Here is a 9,700-nt window from a genome sequence, read left to right on the forward strand (position 1 = left end):
CATTTAAGGTCAGCAAGGATTTTACTGTTAAGCCAAACTGGTCGCCTGCCATATTTACTGTTCTTTCTACACATTGGGATGTTTTTTTCCTGCAACCTCAATAAGGATTCTTTAAAATACAACCAGCTCTCCTGGACTCCTTTCCCCCTCATGTTATTCTCCCAGGGGATCCTGCCCATCAGTTCCCTGAGCGAGTCAAAGTCTGCTTTTCTGAAGTCCAGGGTCCGTATTCTGCTGCTCTCCTTTCTTGCTTGTGTCAGGATCCTGAACTCGACCATCTCATGGTCACTGCCTCCCAGGTTCCCATCCACTTTCGCTTCCCCTTCTAATTCTTCCTGCTTTGTGAGCAGCAGGTCAAGAAGAGCTCTGCCCCTAGTTGGTTCCTCCAGCACTTGCACCAGGAAATTGTCCCCTACACTTTCCAAAAACTTCCTGGATTGTCTGTGCACCGCTGTATTGCTCTCCCAGCAGATATCAGGGTGATTAAAGTCTCCCATGAGAACCAGGGCCTGCGATTTAGTAACTTCTGCTAGTTGCCGGAAGAAAGCCTGGTCCACCTCATCCCCCTGGTCTGGTGGTCTATAGCAGACTCCCACCACAACATCACCCTTGTTGTTCACACTTCTAAACTTAATCCAGAGACTCTCAGGTTTTTCTGCAGTTTCATACCAGAGTTCTGAGCAGTCATACTCCTCTCTTACATACAATGCAACTCCCCCACCTTTTCTGCCCTGTCTGTCCTTCCTGAACAGTTTATATCCATCCATGACAGTACTCCAGTCAGGTGAGTTATCCCACCAAGTCTCTGTTATTCCAATGACATCATAGTTCCTTGACTGTGCCAGGACTTCCAGTTCTCCCTGCTTGTTTCCCAGGCTTCTTGCATTTGTGTATAGGCACTTAAGATAACTCGCTGATTGTCCCGCTTTCTCAGTCTGAGACAGGAGTCCTCCCCTCTTGCACTCTCCTGCTCATGCTTCCTCCCAGTATCCCATATCCCCACTTACCTCAGGGCTTTGGTCTCCTCCCCCTGGTGAACCTAGTTTAAAGCCCTCCTCACTAGGTTAGCCAGCCTGCCTGCAAAGATGTTCTTCCCTCTCTTTATTAGGTGGAGCCCGTCTCTGCCTAGCACTCCTCCTTCTTGGAACACCATCCCATGGTCGAAGAATCCAAAGCCTTCTCTCTGACACCACCTGCGTAGCCATTCGTTGACTTCCACAATTCGACGGTCTCTATCCAGGCCTTTTCCCTGCACAGGGAGGATGGATGAGAACACCACTTGCGCCTCAAACTCCTTTATCCTTCTTCCCAGAGCCACATAGTCTGCAGTGATCCGCTCAAGGTCATTCTTGGCAGTATCATTGGTGCCCACGTGGAGAAGCAGGAAGGGATAGGCAATCTGATGGCTTGATGAGTCTCGGCAGTCTCTCCGTCACATCGTGAATCCTAGCTCCTGGCAAGCAGCAGACCTCTCGGTTTTCTCGGTCGGGGCAGCAGATAGATGACTCAGTCCCCCTGAGGAGGGAGTCCCCGACCACCACCACCCTCCTCCTTCTCTTGGGAGCGGTGGTCGTGGAACCCCCATCCCTAGGACAGTGCATCTCATGCCTTCCAATCGGTGGAGTCTCCTTCTGCTCCCTTCCCTCAGATGTATCATCTACTCCACTCTCCGCATTAGTACCTGTGGAGAGAAAATGAAAACGGTTGCTCACCTGTATCTCCATTGCTGGTACATGGACGCTCCTCTTTCTTCTTCTGGAGGTCACATGCTGCCAATTTTCTTCACCGTCCCTCAGTCCCCTCTGCGCAACCTGCTCCGATTCCTCAGAACGTTGTGCCCATAGAAGCATATCCTGACGTCTGTCCAGGAAATCTTCATTTTCTCGTATGCAACGCAGGGTCGATACTTGTTTCTCCAGACCTCGAACCTTCTCTTCCAATATGGAGACCAGCTTGCACTTTGTAAAGACAAAGTCGCTTCTGTCCTGTGGAAGAAAGACAAACATGGCACAACCTGTGCAGGTTACAACAACTGAACATTCACCTTCCATACTTTCTTCCTTCTAAAGCTTCCTCAGCTGTTGCAGCAACTCACAGAAGCCCACGAGATGTAAGCCTCAGTGGGCTCTCCCCAGGCGAACTCCCTCTGTTAGCCTCCGCTGTTCGCCGCTCAGCTGGTTCGCTGCTGACTGCCTTTTTATACCAGTCAGGCCCACTCAAGGCCCACCTGGAACAAAGCACTCCCAATTCACACTGTTCAAACAAACAATCAAACAATCAAGCACACGGTCAAACTGACAAACTGTCCCTGCAACAGACACTCAGATACTCACCAACACAGCCCCCCTAATGCAGCACTTAGCGTACCTCCTCTCTGACAGATCCCAGGTAAACATAACCCTCATTGACTGGATACAGCAGCATGCTCAGTTACAGTTGGCTTAAGAATATTATAGAACATTGACATATTTTTATAATAAAATTATATGGACATTTTCCATAAGGAATTGGCTTCAGGTTTGAATACAGTAAAAAACCTCCTCTTCTGGAGGCTAAGGGAGATTCTTGTTTATTCACTGAGTGGATTATTTTAGTTTGGAACCAAAGATTAAAGCTGGGCAGGAAATGGTTTTCCTGTCCCATGAAAATTTTGGAGATTTTAAAAATGTCCCATCCCAAAAGCTGATATTTTCATTTTTTCCACAAACCAAAAAGCTGGGGAAAAATTGATTTTGAACAATCAAAATATTTTCTTCCAATAGTTCAAATTATATGAACCTTTAAAAAAAATAATTAGATAATTAAGATTTTGAAACAGAGTCATTTTGAACTAAAAAAAGGCAACTTTTCATTTTGAAAATGTCAAAAATGAACATTTAGACAATTTTAAGCTTCTTTTTTCTTTCAATTTTTTTTTGAAATGAGTAATTCATTGAAACTGGCCTTTTCCCACAAGAATATTTCATTTTTTACTAATCAGTATTTTCCAGTGTAGAAAGCACTGGGCTTCAATTGCAGCAAGGGAGGTTTAGGTTGGACATTAGGAAACATTTCCTAACTGTCCGGGTGGTTAACCACTGGAATAAACTGCTTAGGGAGGTTGTGGAAACACCATCATTGGAGATTGTTAAGAGCAGGTTAGACAAACACCTGTCAGGGATGTTCTAGATGGTGCTTTGTCCTGCCATGAGTGCAGGGGACTGGACTTCTGACCTCTCGAGGTCCCTTCCAGTCCTATGATTCTATGATTGATCCAATATTGTGCTCTAATATTTTTCATTGAAACTTTATTAATGCAGGATAAAAAGAACCCCTGTGAATGGGGTTGGGTAGCGGGTCAACTCTTGAATCCCGGAGGAAGTTGCGTCTGAGTGTGCTTCAGTGGATTTATGTCCTCTCACCATTAATCGCAATGGGCTAAACTCTATTATCCCTTGGCTCAAGTCTACCTAGCAGAGTTTAAGTGTAAGGCATTTCCATGGGGTAGAAAGTATCCTAACTACAGCTGGCCAAAATTCTTTGGCTGAAACTTTTTTTCAGATAAAAGTGCACATTCAGCTACACCAGAATGTTTGCCCAATTGTATTGGGTTCTTCGGGATGGAAAAACATCAAATAAATTAATTTCCCCACTGCTAAACCTTGCTGTTCAGTGTCCCACCTCTGCGTGGAGGGATGAAAGCAAAGCTCTAAATCAGTGTTGGTGAGTACAGGGGCTTGTTTGCATTGGGAAGTTATTCCTGAGCAAGATAATATGTGAATTTAAGGCACTAGAGCTATCCTGGTATGGACACTCTTAATTTACTGGATTAAACTAAACCAGAAAATGGCATTCTTATTTGGCTACGGCTACACTACGGGGGGCGATCGATTTCAGATACGCAAATTCAGCTACGGGAATAGCGTAGCTGAATTCGACGTATCTGATCCGACTTACCCCGCTGTGAGGACGGCGGCAAATCGACCGCCGCGGCTCCCCCGTCGACGGCGCTTACTCCTACCTGGGCTGGTGGAGTACGCGCGTCGATTCGGGGATCGATTGTCGCGTCCCGACGAGACGCGATAAATCGATCCCCGAGAGATCGATTTCTACCCGCCGATCCGGGCGGTAGTGAAGACAAGCCCAAAGGCCATCTAGGGAGTTACGTTAAATAGCTGTAGAGTCGTTTCCCGTGTCGACCAGCCCTAAAGCAATAGGATTGTGTCAGTGGTGAGAATAGGGCTAATCAGTATAGAGCAATGATGAGGGGGGAAAGTGTCTGATCAAAAGAACTCTGTGAATAGCTGATTTCTTGGTTTGCTGGCTAGTCTGAAACATAAATGAAAAACTTTAGTTTCTGGTTGACCCAAATTGATTTTTTTCCCCACAAATTTCCATTTTTTTGGCTGACTGACAAGTTGAATGAAATGGTTTGTTTGATCCGTTGCAGTTTTTGCAATTGTTATATTTTTTAATAAAATTGAAGTAAATTTTGAAACAAAAAGTCTTTTAAATGGGAAACTTAAAATATTTAGACCTTTTAGATTTTTCTGAGGTTTTAGATCAAAGCAAAACAATCCAGCTCATTTGACACAGATTCATAAAATATTTCAGTTAACCCAAATCTGCGTTGCTCAGAAAAAAAGGATTTTGGTCCAACTCCCCTCTCCCCCCGGTTCTAATGAACAATATATGGTGATACTCAGAGTAAAACTATCCCAATTCGGATTAGTCCTGAGGCTCACATTTTCAACAGTGAGGGTGGTTAACGGCTGGAATGAACTACCAGGGGACGTGACGGTTTATCCAGCTAGAGCTGCTGCCAAATCAAGACCCGATGGCTCTCCGGAAGATACGCTTAATAAAATGCCAGTTAATGGGCTTAATACCGAGGATAACTGTATAGGAGTGTGACCTGAGTTATACAGCCAGACTAAATGATCTCATTGTCCTTTCTAGCCCTTAAAATATATGATAAATTTATAGCATTGCTGTAAGTAAACCTATAAAATCACTATATGGCAGTGACAACGAGGAGTCCTGTGGCACCTTAAAGACTAACAAATGTATCACGATAGTTTATGCCCAGATACATTTGTTAGTCTTTAAGGTGCCACAGGACTCCTCGTTGTCTTTGCTGAAACAGACGAACACGACTACCCCTCTGAAATATATGGCATTGGTGGGGGTAAAATTACATGAGCATTATTATTGATACTACTTCATTAATTCATTAGTATTGGGCTTAATCCCAACCCCATTCTGTTAGGTGCTGTACCAACATATAACAAAACAAAACAAAACCCAACCTCTGGCCAAAGGAGCTTGTAATGTAAGCTTAAAATAAGAGACAACGATACAGATGACAAACAGATGGGGAGCAGCACAAGGTGACAACAAGATGATTGAGAATAAAGCTGTATAACAAGTATATAGAGCCTTGTCAGAATTTGATTTTTAAGTTTTTTATCATTTTAATTGATAATATCAATGTTTATTTTTAAGGCTTTTTTATTTTAAATGTTTAAACCTTTATAATTGCGGGAAATTATGGGGGATCAGACAATGGGAGGTCAGACATTTTTTTTAATGACAGTCGACACTGAGATTCAAAAAGTTAAAGCTTTATAGCTGTTAAAACACAAATTGTCAACATCACTTGTCAAAATAGATCAAAAAATATCCTTAAATCAAACTCGAATACATTCTGAAGCTGCAATTTTTCTTACTTTGCCTATCTGTAAATTTCAATTATTATTGATGGCAACATTTTTTTCATTGGTTTGTGTGCATATGGTGAAATCAATATTTACCAACCTTTATTGAGAAAAATGTATTCCTTCCCAGCCTAAGTATATACAATAACACTGTTAAGAATAGATGTATATAGCACTAGTATGAATATAGATGTGATCAATGTAAAGACAAGTGCAAAGACAAGTACTTCACTCTAGAAGGGAAAATCAAATGCATAAATACAATGTGGGGAATAACTGGCTAGGGAGAAGTGCTGCTTAGATGGATCTGGGAGTTCAAGTGGATCACAAGTTGACTATGAGCCAACAATGAGGTGCAGTTGTGAAAAAGGCTGTCTAGGGTGTATTACCAGGTATGTTGTACGTATGTAAGACCAGGGCGGTGATTATTTGGCTCTGCTTGGCACTGGTGAGGCCTCAGTTGAAGTTCTGTGTCTAGGTTTGGGAGCCACACTTTAGAAAAGATGTGGGCAAATAGGAGAGAGTCCAGAGGGGAACAACAAAAATGACAAAAAGGGTTTACAAAACCTGATTTATTAGGAAAGTTTTTTTAAAAATGGGCATGTTTTGTTTTGAGATAAGACGACTGAGGAGGGACCTGATAACAGTCTTCAACTACGTTAAGGGCTGTTATAAAGGGGATAGAGATCAATTGTGGCAGCCGTATGAGGCCCAGACACTAAAGAGAGCAAAAGCGTTGAATTCTCATAATGCAAGTCACATACTGAGCATTAATTAAAGTAACACATTAAGAAATTAAACCTAGAAGCAAGTTTATTTTATTTTTAATCTCAGATAACCTTGCAGGGCACCATTTCAAATAGATTAATGGTCAAGAAACAAGGAAAGGTGTCTATATTCCAACAGCCACATAATGACAGGACATTAGGTAACATTGTTCCTCTCAAGCAATTGTAAAACATAATTTCCACATGCTACATCAGTTCTTTGAGTTTCATTTAATTCTTGTACAACATTTGTGATACACAAATCAAGGCAGTAACACATAGACCATACTACAATCCTTCTTCCAATTGTTCTTCTCAATTGACTGGAATTGTCATGGTGAACAAATTAGCTGAGAATGTTTTTCCAGTCTATCACCCTCTTAAGAGCATCCTTAACCTCCTTGTTCCTCAGGCTGTAGATCAGGGGGTTCAACATGGGGACCACCAGGGTATAAAACACAGCAGAGATTTTCTCCTGTTCCAGTGAGTAGCTGGAACTGGGTTGTATGTGGCTTAAGCTCACAGGTCCATAGAACATGGTGACAGCTGTCAGATGAGAGGCACAGGTGGAGAAGGCTTTGCGCCTGCCCTTGGCGGAGCAGATCCTCAGGATAGAGAAGAGGATGTACAGATAAGAGATTATGACAATCAGGAGGGTGGACATGGCAATAACCCCAGAGAACGCTACAAGCAAAATCTCACTGATGTGGTTATCAGAGCAGGCGAGCTTCAGCAATGGGTTAGTGTCACAAAAGTAATGATTGATGACGTTGGATCCACAGAATGACAACTCAGCAAGCCACATGTGTGGGTCAGTGAGTTCATGAGCCCCCCTACATATGAGCTGGCCACTAGATGAATACAGACGCTCTTAGACATAACAGCGGTGTAGAGCAGAGGGTTACAGATGGCTACATAGCGGTCATACGCCATCACGGCCAGCAGAAACCCTTCTGTGGTCAGAAACACAACAAAAGAGAAGTGTTGAGCAATACAGGCAGAGTAAGAAATGCTTTTACTCCCCACTAAGAAATTCACCAGCATCCTTGGAGCGAAGACTGAGGAGTAGCAGAGGTCAACAACGGACAGGTCACTGAGGAAGAAGTACATGGGGGTGTGGAGTCGGGGATCAACCCTGATCAACACAATCATCCCAAGCTTCCCCACCAGCGTAAGAACATAGATCACCAGGAACGCTGCGAAGAGGGGTATCTGCAACTCCTGACGCTCCGTCAGCCCCAGGAGGATGAACTGGGTCACCATGCTGGGATTGCCCTCAGCCATTTATACAGGGGTGCATGAAACCATACCTGCCGGGATAACAAGAGTGAGCAGCATGGAAGAAGGAAATTTCATGGCATGAATTAAATCTGAATGACACCACCGGGCTTGAATGTGAGTAATGAATATCTTACAGGAAACCAGCCGCCGTGATGTCTGGGAAGAGCTGGGATGGACCTTTAAATTTACACTCCCTTTTTAACAGGGCTGAGGTTTTCAAGGCTGTCTAGGAGATTTAGACATCCAAGTCTCCATAAAATTGACTGGAATTAGGCATCCAGTTCCCCATTTTAAAATTTGTTAGTCTCTAAGGTGCCACAAGTACTCCTGTTATTTTTGCAGTTCCCCATAGGGAGTTTCCGGATTCATGTACATTATCACAAATTTTCTCCAATGAAATATACCTGGCATGGGTTTGAGTTTGAGCTAGGTACTTTATATTGTCTGCTCACTGAGGGTAAGTTAGAAAGCACTCATACTTTAAATCCTTCCAGATTATTGTGACCAGACAGTAAATGTGAAAAATCGGGATGGGGGTAGGAGGTAATTGGAGCCTATATAAGAAAAAAGACCCAGAAATCGGGACTGTCCCTATAAAATCGGGACATCTGGTCACCCTATTCCAGATAATCCTTTTAGATGACTACAATGTCTGTTATGTCCCAGTCACTTGGTTACTGCTGCTTCATAACACATCCCCTGGCAGTGTTGCTAATCCCAAGCATTTGAAAACCATTATCAGGCTTCCAAAAATCATGCAGTTGGCTTAAAATCTTGAGATCTTTTAAAAATAATACACAAAGGGTTTAGAGAGGGGGCAGGGAAGTGTAATTCTGTTTTGTGCAAGATTTTATATTTCAGAATTTGGTTTAGGAACAAACCCACAGTTTTTGAAAAGTCTCTGGAAAAGGAAATGGATCCCTGGAGTCATGGACACTGACAATTTTGGATGTTCCCAGCCCCCAGGGCAATCTGCATGTGTATCTGCTCCAAGGCCATGGACTCTGGAAGCTCTGAGGTTGCTAGCAGGCCACTGGGCAGGTTGCAAAGGAGCTGGGCCGGTGAACTAGCAGAAACCAGGCAGGATTCTGATGTAGGCAGAGTTTCCTCAATTCCGTGGTGCTGCAGTGAAATTGGCCCTTCTTGACGAAATGTTCCAATTTCACTCAGACAGCAAATTGCAATGGAACAATGTTTCTGGGCCCTGGAGAGAGTCACGTTTTCAAGCTTTTCTTAGCAACCCTGAGGGCTAGAAACATACTTAAAAAAAAATCTGAGATTCTTAACTGATCACATGACTGAAGGAGTTGAGGCTTTAAGAGAAGCACCAAATACCGTGAGAACTGGTAAGTGTGCCTTCAATCTATGCTATCCTTGCTCTAGGAGGTTTCTGGCCACTTGTCTCCAGTCCCAGTTTCTTATGCCTACTAGTGGTACACACTGCCAGGTCCTTCATCTCTCTAGGTCATTCGCCGTGACACAGGAATATGATACAGGCGGGAAATGGTGAAGGAATAACATTGGCACAGAAGCAACAATGGAAGGCTGTGTGCAAGGCTCTGAAGGAGGGAGGGAGGATGCTTGGAAGAGGGAGCATAGGGGGATTACATGAAGCCACAGGTGAGAGAATGAGATAAAAGGAGAAAATGCTGTATCAGAGAGGAGTGTGAGGAGAGTGGAGAGAGAAAGAAGGAAGAAAGAAGGCTGAAGAGACATGAAGGCAAAACTATGTAACACCTCAGAAGTGAGGCTTTCTCCATTTGCTTCCTTCTTCTGGCTCCCCCGTCCCCATTTAATCGAACACAAACAGCTTGTTTTCAATCCAAGCCCCTTCACAGTCTATCAACACCATGAGGCTCCTCTGCTATTGCAATGTCATCTACCGCCTCTGCCCTCCCACTGCTTCCCATTGGTTACAGTTTTCAAACAAACACGACCATGACTGGGGCTGCCGCA

At 43.6% G+C, this 9,700-nt stretch overlaps 1 pseudogene; it reads right to left on the reverse strand.

The window, feature by feature from the left end:
- Positions 1–6,809: 6,809 nt before the first annotated feature.
- Positions 6,810–7,747, reverse strand: LOC135894767 (olfactory receptor-like protein COR8; annotated as a pseudogene).
- Positions 7,748–9,700: the final 1,953 nt, after the last annotated feature.

The sequence above is a fragment of the Emys orbicularis genome (assembly GCF_028017835.1).
Source record: "Emys orbicularis isolate rEmyOrb1 chromosome 2 unlocalized genomic scaffold, rEmyOrb1.hap1 SUPER_2_unloc_3, whole genome shotgun sequence".
Classification (NCBI taxonomy): Eukaryota; Metazoa; Chordata; order Testudines; family Emydidae; genus Emys; species Emys orbicularis.